Source organism: Pristiophorus japonicus, chromosome 15, assembly GCF_044704955.1.
Source record: "Pristiophorus japonicus isolate sPriJap1 chromosome 15, sPriJap1.hap1, whole genome shotgun sequence".
Taxonomy (NCBI): Eukaryota; Metazoa; Chordata; class Chondrichthyes; family Pristiophoridae; genus Pristiophorus; species Pristiophorus japonicus.
The window spans coordinates 117,082,225-117,096,269 of record NC_091991.1 but is presented as its reverse complement, the minus strand read 5'-3'; the positions used below and the strand labels follow the sequence as shown (position 1 = coordinate 117,096,269).

The following is a 14,045-nucleotide window of genomic DNA, read 5'->3' as shown; positions in this document are numbered from 1 at the left end:
ATGCCATTTCCTTGTTTCACTTCTCCATACAAAAACAACCTGTTGATACAGCCTCCTTCGATAGAATTTTAATAAACATGAACAAGGGTGTTAAGTTCGTATAAGATACACATACAGACATTACTCAACTTAATAATGTTGACATTCTGACTCTAAAACTCCAAAAAAGGTTAAACCAGCACAGGCGCTCAATAACTCCCCACTGTAAGTAAGATGTGCAATCGTACAAGAACATATTGGCTAACTCAGCAGAATCACATTAGCCCACCGTGCAATTCTACTGGCAACTGTCATCATCAGAGGCAGTCCCTCGAAATCGAGGAAGACTTACTTCCACTTTAAAAGTGAGTTCTCAGATGACTGAACAGTCCAATATGGGAATTAGAGTCTCTGTCACAGGTGGGATAGACAGTGGTTGAAGGAAAGGGTGGGTGGGACTGGTTTGCCGCACACTCCTTCCACTGCCTGGACTTGTTTTCTGCATGCTCTCGGCGACGAGACTCGAGGTGCTCAGCGCCCTCCCGATGCTCTTCACTTAGGGCGGTCTCTGGCCAGGGACTCCCAGGTATCAATGGGAATGTTGCATTTTATCAAGGAGGCTTTGAGGGTGTCCTTGAAACATTTCCTCTGCCCACCTGGGGCTTGCTTGCCATGTAGGAGTTCCGAGTAGAGCGCTTGCTGTGGGAGTTTTGTGTTAGACGTGCGAACAATGTGGTCCTCCCAACGGAGCTGGTCGAGTGTGGTCAGTGCTTCGATGCCGGGGATGTTGGCCTGATCGAGAACTAAATGGACAATCATTGCTGCTCAAAATTAACAATTTAGCTTCATTTTATTTTGGAATAACCCCATAAATATACTCTCTTGTTCATCCTATGCTGCAAATATGCCATTCTATATCCTCTTTCTTCTTCCAATATCTTTACTGTGTTGAAATAAAGAATCATCGCACCCCAATACATTCTGTCCCAGGACCTTAGGTGTGGAACCCTTTACCTCTTCCCTTTCTCCTACAATCTTTAACACCCACGCCAGGAATCACCCTATCATTTACATTACCTCCTCTCCTACTCTTTTCACCCTGCAGGTTCCCTGCACTGTGGTCTTTAACCCATCCTCCTGTCGTCCTAATAAAAGAAAACACTTAAATATAACATTTTTTTTTATCAACAGTTGTTTAGAAAAACAGCAGCAATGTAAATGGTGGTGCAGGCTCGAAGGGCCGAATGGCCTACTCCTGCACCTATTTTCTTTGGTTTTTTTTATGTAAAGAGATAAACAGAAATATCACTAATCCTTTCATCCATAGTTCTCAACGAGGATTTTTTTTCTCTACAATGAGACATCCTTGTGAAAGAGGCCCAATTCCGCACTCCCACCCTCCCAGTGAGGAGCCATGATCACAGAGAATGCAGGACGAGAATGAAGACTGCAATACCATAGAACTGTCTCTGAGCCGTGCTCTCTTCAAACACGGAAACAGCCCTAGGGTGGCATTGCTTCGTCACAATCTCGCGGGTAACAGCATGGATCTCATCTTGCATGTGTGTATGGGTTTGCGCGCAGGTGTGTATGAGTTTATATGTATATGCACGCATTTATAGGTGTGTGTACATGCGGATGTGTGTCTCTATGGGTGTGCACATGTGCGTGTACATATGAGTATGTGCGTGTATACGTACACACACACGTATAGGTGTGAGTGCATGTGTAAGGATGTGTGTGTATATGGGTGTGAGCGGGCACACATATGGGTGAGTGTGCATGTATGGGTGTGTGTATATGGATGTGTGTGCGTGTATGGATGAGTGTGCATGCATGGGGATGTGTGGGTATGGGTGTGTATGTGGGTGTGTGTGTATGGGTGTGTATGTGGATGTGTGAGTGTATGGGTGTGTGTGTGTATATGGGTGTGTGTGTATGGGTGTGTATGTGTGTATGGGGGTGTGTATGTGTGTATGGGGGTGTGTGTGTGTGAACGGGTGTGTGTGTGGATGTGTGTGTGGGTGTGTGTGTATATGGGGGTGTGTGTATGGGGGTGTGTGTGTGGGTATGTGTGTGTGTGGATGTGTGTGTGGGTGTGTGTGTATATGGGGGTTTGTGTGTGTATGGGTGCATGTGTGTGTGGGGAGTGTGTGTGTATGGGGAGTGTGCGTGTATGGGTGTGTGTGTGTGTGTGTATGGGGGAGTGTGTGTGTATGGGGTGTGTGTATGGGGAGTGTGTGTATGGGGGTGTGTGTGTATGTTGGGTGTGTGTATGGGGATGTGTGTATGGGTGTGTGTGTGTATGGGGATGTGTGTGTGTATGGGGGGTGTGTGTGTGGGGATGTGTGTGTGAATGGGTGTGTGTGTATATATGGGGTGTGTGTGTATATGGGTGTGTGTGTGTGTATGGGGGAGTGCATGTGTAGGGGAGTATATGTGTAGGGGTGTGTGTGTATGGGGATGTGTGTGTGTATGGGTGTGTGTGTGTGTGTGCGTGTATGAGGGAGTGTGTATGTAGGGGAGAGTGTGTGTGTGTACGGGGGGTGTGTATGGGTGTGTGTGTGGGGGGGGTGGTGTGTCGTGTGGGTGTGTGTGTATGGGAGTGCGTGTGTATATGAGTGTGTATGTGTGTGTGTGTATATGGGGGAGTGTGTATGTAGGGGAGTGTGTGTGTGTGTACGGGTGTGTGTGTGTGTGGCGGGGTGGTGTGGGTGTGTGTGTGTGTGTGTGTGAGTGTGTGTGTGTGTGCGTGTATGGATGCCTGTGTGGGTGTGTGTGTGTGTGCATGTATGGGGGTGTGCGTGTATGGGTGAAATACTCCTTGCAGTCGAATAACCAATGACACTCACAATCGAGGCTCATACATTAAAAATGGCAACTTGAGCAAGGTTCTGGAGAGTGACTGACACATGTGGAATCTTATTCGAGTCAAGAGTTTACGCATTCAGCAGAGGGGAGAAAACCTGCAAAAATAAACCCAATACGGTCAGTTTTTAGTGGAAGTGCATGATATGCTACTTAATGATTTCATTGTAAAACACCATCTAAAACATTGCTCCTTCTCGTGCCAGCATTCTAACATCCAGCTTCAATCATTTCCAAAAATAATTATTTTTGGCAAGTGCTGTATGTCACAGTGGAAGATTGTAATGAAAATGCTGCAATCAAAGGGTTAATAGTGCTAAGCATTGAGTGAGGTTCCTCTAGAAACTGAAATAAAACCAGTTACAGAAATATTGAGATCTATAACAGAAAAATCTTTTTCTGTGTACATTTTGAAAATACAGATCAGGTGCAATTTGGTTTTAGCTCTCTAAAGCAAACCACCCCTACAAATAAACACGCACACACCGAAATATAGACACACACACACAGAAATAAACACACACACACAGAAATAAACACACACATACACAAAAATAGACACACACACACAGAAATAGACACACACACACAGAAATAGACACACACACACACATAGAAATAGACACACACACACATAGAAATAGACACACACACACAGAAATAGACACACACACACAGAAATAGACACACACACACACATAGAAATAGACACACACACACATAGAAATAGACACACACACACAGAAATAGACACACACACATAGAAATAGACACACACACACAGAAATAGACACACACACATAGAAATAGACACACACACACACACACACATAGAAATAGACACACACACATAGAAATAGACACACACACACACACACATAGAAATAGACACACACACATAGAAATAGACACACACACACATAGAAATAGACACACACCCCAAAATAGACACACACACCCCGAAATAGACACACACACAGAGATAGACACACACACCCCGAAATAGATACACATACACAGAAATAGACACACACGCGCACAGAAATAGACACACATACTCAGAAATAGACACACACACACACAGAAATAGACACACACACCAAAATATAGACACACACACAAATAGACACACACACACTCACACAGAAATAGACACACACACCAAAATATAGACACACACACACAGAAATAGACACACACACTGAAATATAGACACAAACACACAGAAATAGACACACACACACAGAAATAGACACACAAACACAGAAATAGACACACACACCGAAATCTAGACACACACACACAGAAATAGACACACACACAGAAATAGACACACACACCGAAATCTAGACACACACACACAGAAATAGACACACACACAGAAATAGACACACACACCGAAATATAGACACACACACACAGAAATAGACACACACACCAAAATATAGACACACACACAGAGAAATAGACACACACACCAAAATATAGACACACGCACACAGATATAGACACACAGAAATAGACACACACATGCACAAAAATAGGAACACACACACACAAATACACACACACATAAATTGACACACACAGAAATAGATACACATACACACACATAAAATATAGGTAAATATACTCAGATAAACAGAGATACAGATACACAGATATAGACACATAAACTCACAGGCATACAGAAACACAGACCGACACACTGATAGATACACAAACACATAATACAGACACACACACACACAGTTGCAGACGCAGACACACAGTTATGTGTGCAAGCCCGCAGACGTTAGCACGTGAACACACAAGGTTGTGCACACAGGCACACATACCTTTACACAACTTTAGGCAGTAATAAAGCATATCACTGGTGAGCGAAATCTTCTACAGTTTTACAGTTGCTAACCTCTATCCTCTCACATTTCCTACTTCTGGTGTAGTGTCTGACAGCCCCCTATTTCAATGAGGAGCTGTCACCTGCCATGAACTGCTCATTCAGCACAGCACAGCACAGCATGCTTACATTGCGCATTCCCAGAGCCAGCCCTGCAATCCCGTTTTTCTGTTGTACTTTAAGTTCTGTTGCCAAGCAATAAGCTTGGCTAACTCCAGCAGCAACAACAGGGCCAGAATACTAATCAGTGTAATTCTATCCTATCAGCCTCCACTGTCAGGTCATGTGAGAGCTCCCACTCATTCAACGCAAATTGTTCATTCTATCTTTCTGACTTTCTCTCACTCCTCACCCCACAACTCCCCTCACTTTACACCATGGGTCATCTTAAGTATAGTACAAGAAGAGAACATTGACCCATTGCACTCACTCAACGACCCGTGCACCCTCTCCCCTATCATGGACTCTACCTACCTATTTCATCTCCTTCCACAGCCCGTGTACACTCTACCCTATCATGGACTCTAACCACCCATTTCATCTCCTTCTACAGCCCCTGTACTATCGACAATTTCCCTTTCCCTGCATTGCCAGGACAGAAATTATTTTATTTTGTGAACTATTTGATCAGTCTACATTTAGGGACCAATAATGTGGTTCCAGTGCAGCAGTACAGGAATGACATGCATCGGGTGCTGCACACATACTTTAAAGAAGTGCTTCCTGATATCTGGCCTGAACTTGTCTTCACCATTTTTTCCTATGTCCTCCTGTGTTGCAATCATTGTTTAACTATTTTTTATTCATTTAGTATCTTATATGTTTCTATAAGGTACCCTCCCAGTTGATTCCTTTTAAAGTAAAACTACCCAAGTTTTGCTAATATATCCTCAAAGCTCAGTAATCTGACACTAGAAATCTGCCTCAATGCCTTTCTCTGCACCACTCCAGAGCTTGGATGCTTTCCCTGTGCCTCGTTGACTAGATCTGAATTCAGTATGAAAACAATGAAATAAATGACCAGATTATCCATTTTAGGTTTTGGTTGCGAGATAACTTCCTTGCTCTTCTTCGAATAGTGCCATGGGATCTTTTACATCCGCCTGAGAGAGCAGATGAAGCCTTGGTTTAACGTCTAATCTGAAAGACGGCATCTCTGACAGTGCAGCACTCCCTCAGCACTGCATTGAAATGTCATCTTAGATTTTGTGCTCAAGTCTGTGGAGTGAGACTGGAACTACAACCTTGGGACTCAGAGGTGAGTGTGCTACCCACTGAGCCAAGGCTAACACCATCAAGACTGATTGACAATGGCTGACCTTGGTCAATGCTAAGTCTACTGTAACTTCAAGGTCCCTTTCAGCTTATCCCCTAGTCAGCTTCACACCATTCATTAAGTAAGCCCCCATTTTTCTTCCAAGTATAAGACCTGGCACTTATCAGTGTTCTATTATTCTTATGTTCTTGTGATACCAGTATTTCATCTGCCATAGTTTTGCTCACTTGCAAATATTGTCTAGGTCTTCTGTTATTTCCCTACTGCACTCCTTTGCCTGTTGGGCACCCTCTGTGAATTTGCCCAAATTACATTACAAATTCCTGGGGCTGGAGAGGGAAGAAATATTGATTTCCACCCAAGAGGGGGCCAGGGGTTTGGGGCAGACCGCAGTTAAGATGGGATACTTATAAGATAAGGAGGGGTTGAAACTTATAAGATAATGAGGGGCTCGACAAGGTGGATGCAGAGAGGATATTTCCACTCATAGGGGAAACTAAAGCTAGGGGACATAATCTTAGAATAAGGGGCCGCCCATTTAAAACTGAGATGAGGAGAAATTTCTTCTCTCAAAGGGTTGTAAATCTATGGAATTCTCTGCCCCCGAGGGCTGTGGAGGCTCGGTCATTGAATATATTTAAGGTGGAAATAGACAGATTTTTGAGAGATAAGGGAGCAAAGGGTTATGGGGAGCGGGCAGGGAAGTGGAGCTGAGTCCAGGATCAGATCAGCCATGATCTTATTGAATGGCGGAGCAGGCTCGAGGGGCCAAATGGCCGACTCCTGCTCCTATTTCTTATGTTCTTATATGCTTACGATTGCGTTAATCTCCTCTTTAACGAGCAATGCTACCCCACCTCCTTTTCCTTTCTGTCTATCCTTCCTGAATATTGAATACACTTGGATGTTGAGTTCCCAGCCTTGGTCACCCTGGAGCCATGTCTCCGTAATCCCAATTACATCATATCCGTTAACAGCTTTCTGCGCAGTTAATTCATCCACCTTATTACGAATGCTCCTCACATTGAGTCACAGAGCCTTCAGGCTTGTTTTTTTAACACTCTTTGTCCTTTTAGAAGTATGTTGTAATGTGGCCCTGATAGTCTGCATCCCAGAGTACTTAAGGAAGTGGCCCTAGAAATAGCGGATGCATTGGTGGTCATTGTCCAACATTCTACAAACTCTGGATCAGTTCCTATGGATTGGAGGGTAGCTAATGTAACTCCACTTTTTAAAAAAGGAGGGAGAGAGATAACAGGGAATTATAGACCGGTTAGCCTGATATCAGTAGTGGGAAAAATGTTGGATCAATTATTAAAGATGTAATAGCAGCGCATTTGGAAAGCAGTGACAGGATCGGTGCAAGTCAGCATGAATTTATGAAAGGGAAATCATGCTTGACAAATCTTCGAGAATTTTTTGAGGATGTAACTAGTAGAGTGGACAAGGGTGAACCAGTGGATGTGGTGTATTTGGACTTTCAAAAGGCTTTCGACAAGGTCCCACACAAGAGATTAGTGTGCAAAATTAAACCACATGATATTGGGGATAATGTATTAACGTGGATAGAGAACTGATTGGCAGACAGGAAGCAAAGAGTAGGAATAAGCGGGTCCTTTTCAGAATGGCAGGCAGTGACTAGTGGGGTACCGCAAGATTCAGTGCTGGGACCCCAGCTATTTACAATGTATATTAATGAATTAGACGAAGGAATTGAATGTAATATCTCCAAGTTTGCAGATGACACTAAGCTAAGAGACAGTGTGAGCTGTGAGGAGGATGCTAAGAGGCTGCAGGGTGACTTGGACAGGTTAGGTGAGTTGGCAAATGCATGGCAGATGCAGTATAATGTAGATAAATGTGAGGTTATCCACTTTGGTGGCAAATACAGGAAGGCAGTATATTATCTGAATGGTGACAGATCAGGAAAAGGGGAGGTGCAACGATACCTGGGTGTCATGGTACATCAGTCATTGAAAGTTGGCATGCAGGTACAGCAGGTGGTGAAGAAGGCAAATGGCATGTTGGCCTTCATAGTGAGAGGATTTGAGTATAGGAGCAGGGTGGTCTTACTGCAGTTGCACAGGGCCTTGATGAGGCCACACCTTGAATATTGGTCTAATCTGAGAAAGGACATTCTTGCTATTGAAGGAGTGGAGCAAAGGTTCACCAGACTGATTCCCAGGATGGCAGGACTGACATATGAAGAAAGACTGGATCGACTAGCATTATATTCACTGGAATTTAGAAGAATGAGAGGGGATCTCATAGAAACATATAAAATTCTGACAGGATTGGACAGGTTAGATGCATGTTCCCGATGTTGGGGAAGTCCAGAAGCAGGGGTCACAGTCTAAGGATAAGGGGTAAGCCATTTAGGACCGAGATGAGGAGAAACTTCTTCACTCAGAGAATTGTGAACCTGTGGAATTCTCTACCACATAAAGTTGTTGAGGCCAGTTCGTGAGATATATTCAAAAGGGAGTTAGATGTGGCCCTTACGGCTAAAGGGATCAAGGGGAATGGAGAGAAAGCAGGAATGGGGTACTGAAGTTGCATGATCAGCCATGATCATATTGAATGGTGGTGCAGGCTCGAAGGGCCGAATGGTCTACTCCTGCACCTATTTTCTATGTTTCTATGTTACTATGTTCTTGTGATACCAGCCCGGCTATTCAGACTGGCTCTTTAAATTCTGGTTGGGCATATGTTCTGCCCACCAATCCCCCTTCCCCCCAAAAAGAGAGTATGTTGCTGGAGTTTCTGGCATACCACGCTTTATACCTTCAGAGGCTTAAGCAGACGTTACAGCAACTGGGAGCTGAGAGCTGGCGTGAGTCCCTTTGAGGCTGTGTGAAAGTCCCCAGATCATACCGAGACTATAGTGATTGATCCTGCAGATGATCAAACATAGAAACATAGAAACATAGAAAATAGATGCAGGAGTAGGCCATTCGGCCCTTCAAGCCTGCATCACCATTCAATAAGATCAGGCTGATCATTCACCTCAGTACCCCTTTCCTGCTTTCTCTCCATACCCCTTGATCCCTTTAGTCGCAAGGGCCATATCTAACTCCCTCTTGAATATATCCAATGAACTGGCATCAACAACTCTCTGCGGTAGGGCATTTCACAGGTTAACAACTCTCTGAGTGAAGAAGTTTCTCCTCATCTCAGTCCTAAATGGCTTACCCTTTATCCTTAGACTGTGTCCCCTGGTTTTGGAGTTCCCCAAAATCGGGAACATTCTTCCTGCATCTAACCTGTCCAGTCCCGTCAGAATTTTATATGTTTCTATGAGATCCCCTCTCATCCTTCTAAACTCCAATGACTACAGGCCCAGTCGATCAGTCTCTCCTCATATGTCAGTCCTGCAATCCCGGGAATCAGTCTGGTGAACCTTCGCTGCACTCCCTCAATAGCAAGAATGTCCTTCCTCAGATTAGGAGGCCAAAACTGAACACAATATTCCAGGTGAGGCCTCACCAAGGCCCTGTACAACTGCAGTAAGACCTCCCTGCTGAATTACATCTTAAGAACATAAGAACATAAGAAATAGCCGCAGAAGTAGGCCATACGGCCCCTCGAACCTGCTCCACCATTTAATAAGATCATGACTGATCTGATCATGTACTCAGGTCTACTTCCCTGCCCCCTCTCCAGAACCACTTATTCCCTTATTGTTTAAGAAACTGTTTATTTCTGTCTTAAATTTATTCAATGTCCCAGCTTCCACAGCTCTCTGAGGCAGCGAATTCCACAGGTCCACAACCGTCTGAGAGAAGAAATTTCTCCTCATCTCAGTTTTAAATGGGCGGCCCCTTATTCTAAGATTATGTTCTCTAGTTCTAGTCTCCCCTATCAGTGGAAACATCCTCTCTGCATCCACCTTGTCAAGCCACCTCATAATCTTATACATTTCGATAAGATCACCTCTCATTCTTCTGAATTTCAATGAGTAGAGGCCCAACCTACTCAACTTTTCCTCATAAGTCAACCCCCTCATCTCTGGAATCAGCCTAGTGAACTTTCTCTGAACTGCCTCCAAAGCAAGTATATCCTTTCTTAAATATGGAAACCAAAACTGCACGCAGTATTCCAGGCGTGGCCTCGCCAATATCCTGTACAACTGTAGCAAGACTTCCCTGCTTTTATATTCCATCCCCATTGCAATAAAGGCCAAAATACTATTGGCATTCCTGATTACTTGCTGTACCTGCATACTAACCTTTTGTGTTTCATGTACAAGTACCCCCAGGTCCCGCTGTACTGCAGCACGTTGCAATTTTTCTCCATTTAAATAATAACTTATGCTTTGATTTTTCCTGCCAAAGTGCATGACCTCACACTTTCCAACATTATACTCCATTACTCTTCATCTATGGGTAAAGTGGCTTCTGTTAAAGCTAAAGACTGCAAAAGTTTCCTTTTTAGTTCACACCCTTGGTGTGCTAGCAGCTCCAAAGTAGAAAGGAAGTGACTCACTGGGTGGGGATGTAATTGGTTTCTGCAGGATAATCAATATGTTTCCGGCCCAACGAAGAAGGATGTGTTGCTGGATTTGGTTCTGGGGAATGAGGTGGGACAAGTGGAGAAAATGTCAAGAGGGGAACATTTAGGAAACAGTGATCACAGTATCATAATGTTTAGATTAGCTATGAAAAAGGACAGGGAGCAATCTAGAGTAAAAAATACTTAATTGGAGGAAAGCCAATTTCAGTGGGTTGAGAATGGATCTGGTCTGGGTAAATTGGAATCAAAAATCGACAGGCAAAACTACAGGTCAGTCAGCTTAACCTCGGCGGTGAGGAAGCTTTTAGAAATGATAATCTGGGACAAAATTAACAGTCACTTGGACAAGTGTAGATTAATTACGGAAAGCTAGTACGTATTTGTTAAAGGTAAATCGAGTTTAACCAACTTGATTGAGTTTTTTGATGAGGTAAGAGAGAGGGTTAATGAGGGCACTGCAGTTGATGTGGTGTACATGGACTTCCAAAAGGCATTTGATAAAGTGCCACATAATAGGCTTGCCAGCAAAGTTGAAGTCCATGGAATAAAAGAGACAGTGGCAGCACGGTTACGAAATTGACTAAGTGACTGGAAATAGAGAGTAGTGGTGAACTTCTCTCAGATCCAACCTCAACATTATCATTAAACTTGCTGACAAGGGTGACACTGTTGTTGTTTGCTGAATGGACCTCTAACTTGTGGAGTCTGAATGCTAAACCCTCTGACACCTCCTCCTACCTCCCCCTGGACCATGACCCCACTACTGAACATCAAGCCATCGTTTCCCAGACTGTCACTGACTTCATCTTCTCTGGAGATCTTCCCTTGACAGTCACCAACCTCATAGTTCCCCAACCCGGCACAACCTGCTTCTACCTCCTTCCCAAGATCCACAAACAGGACTGCCCCATTTCAGCCTGTTCTTGCCCCACAGAACTTATCTCTTCCTATCTCAGCTCTATTTTTATCTCATATTGTCCACTCTCTTCCCACCTACATCCGTGACTCTTCTGATATTCTCCGTCATTTTAACAGTTTCCAGTTTCCTGGCCCCAACCGTCTCCTTTTCACTGTGGATGTCCAATCCCTCTACACTTCCATCCCCCACCTGGATGGCCTGAGGGCGTTCCGCTTCTTCCTCGAGCAAAGGCCCAACCAGTCCCCATCCACCACCACTCTCCTCCGCCTGGCTGAACTTGCTCTCACATTGAACAACTTCTACTTTGACTCCACTCACTTCCTCCAAATTAAAGGTGTTGCTATGGGAACCCACATGGGTCCTAGCTATGCCTGCCTTTTCATGGGATATGTGGAACATTCTTTGTTCCAATCCTACTCAGGTCCCTTCCCTCACCTCTTTTTCTGGTATATTGATGACTGCATCAGTGCCATTTCCTGCTCTCTAGAAAATTTCATTCACTTTGCTTCCCATTTCCTCCACCACCCCCCCACTTCCCTCACCTTCACATGGTCCATCTCCGACCTTTCCCTTCCCTTCCTCGACTTCGCTGTCTCCATTTCTGGGGATAGGCTATTGACAAACATTCACTACAAACCCACTGACTCCCACAGCTACCTGGAATACATATCCTCCCACCCCGCTTCCTGTATTGACTCTATTCCATTCTCCCAGATTTTCCATCTTCGTCGCAGCTGCTTTGACAATGTCACCTTCCATACTAGTGCTTCCAATAAGTCTTCCTTTTTCCTCAAACGAGGATTCCCCTCCACTTTGGTTGACATGGCCCTCGACTGTGTCCATTCCATTTCCCACACTTCTGCTCTCACTCCTTCCCCTCCATCCCAGAACCACGATAAGGTTCCCCTTGTCCTCACCTTTCACCGCACCAGCCTCCACATTTAACAGATCATCTTCCACCATTTCCATCACCTGCAGCGTGATCCCACCACCACACACATCTTCCCCTCCCTTTCGCTTTCAGCATTCTGAATGGACCGTTCCCTTCACGACACCCTCGTCCTCTCCTCAAACACCCCCAACACCATTTCCCCTTCCTATGGCACCTTCCCGTGCAAGCACAGGACTTGCAACACCTGCCCTTTTACCTCCACCCTTCCCACTATCCAGGGCCTCAAACACAACTTCCAAGTGAAATAGCAATTTACTTATACTTCCTCCAATTTAATATACTGTATTCGCTACTCACGGTGCTGTCGCCTCTACATTGGGATCACTTTGCAGAACACCTCCGTTCAATCCATAAGCGTGACCCCGAGCTTCCGGTTGCCTGTCACTTTAATTCTCTGCTCTACTCCCATTCTGATCTCTCCATCCTCAGCCTCCGATACTGTTTCAACAAAGCTCAATGGAAACTCAAGGAACAGCACCTCATCTTTCGATTAGGCACTTTACAGCCTTCTGGATTCAACATTGAGTTCAACAATTGCAGACCATAACATCTGCCCCTATTTTCTTTTCTCTCACATGACAGCTTTTGATGATTCTGCCATTCACATTTATACCTCATCTAGACTCATCTTTTGTTTCTTAGCTGTCTCATTGACATCTCCTTTTGCCTTGCACTATCATCCCATTTGTCTTTTAATTTCTCCTGCTTTCCATCCATCACAGACCTTCCCTTTTTTTCTTAACATCCCTCCCACCTTTGGGTGTACAGGGCACAATTTCAAAATTTGCAGATGACACAAAATTTGGAAGTATAGTGAACAGTGAGGAGGATAGTGATACACTTCAAGAGGCCATTGACAGGCTAGTGGAATGGACAGACACGTGGCAGATGAAATTTAACACATAAAATTGCAAAGCGGTACATTTTGGTGGGAAAAACAAGGAGAGGCAGTATAAATTAAAACTTAAAACTCTAAAGAGGGTGCATGAACAGAGAGACCTGGGGGTATATGTGCACAAATCATTGAATGTGGCAGGGCAGGTTAAGAAAGCAGTTATAAAACATGCGGGATCCTGGGCTTCATAATTAGAGGCCCAGAGTACAAAAATAAAGAAGTTGCCATGAATTTGTGTAAAACACTGGTTCGGCTTCAACTGGAGTATTGTGTCCAATTCTGGGCAGCGCACTTTAGGAAGGATGTGAAGTCTTTAGAGAGGGTGCAGAAAAAATTGATGAGAATGATTCTAAGGATGAGGGACATTGGTTAGACTAGAGAACCTGGGGTTGTTCTCCTTAGAGCAGAGAAGGGCCCTTTTAGGGAACCACTAAAATAGGAAAGAAATATATGGATCAATCAAACCAAAGTAAGCAACAAAGATGCCACAAAAGCAAAGGGAACCTTCCCAACAAAATCACAATGTTGTTATCAATGTCTATAAGACACTCTATATCCTGCGTTGCGGAATACATCAAGCGTACCGGTGGACACCTCATGCTCCCTCTCCAGGGCACCGCAGAAGAGTGGCAGGCAGCCAGAGCAACACCCCACCATGGGCCCTGCCCTCGCTAGAACTACAAATTGCTGTTATAGCAGGGCTAAGAGCATGTCCACGAGAAGATCCTCCGACTTACCCTACCC

General features: G+C 44.4%; 1 protein-coding gene and 1 pseudogene across 1 annotated transcript in view; both read right to left on the bottom strand.

Moving 5' to 3' along the window:
- LOC139225844 (ankyrin repeat and fibronectin type-III domain-containing protein 1-like) overlaps positions 1–14,045 on the bottom strand; it is a 1,527,386-nt gene that overhangs the window by 853,263 nt on the left and 660,078 nt on the right. The window lies entirely within an intron of this gene.
- Positions 3,312–4,421, bottom strand: LOC139281337 (NADH-ubiquinone oxidoreductase chain 5-like; annotated as a pseudogene).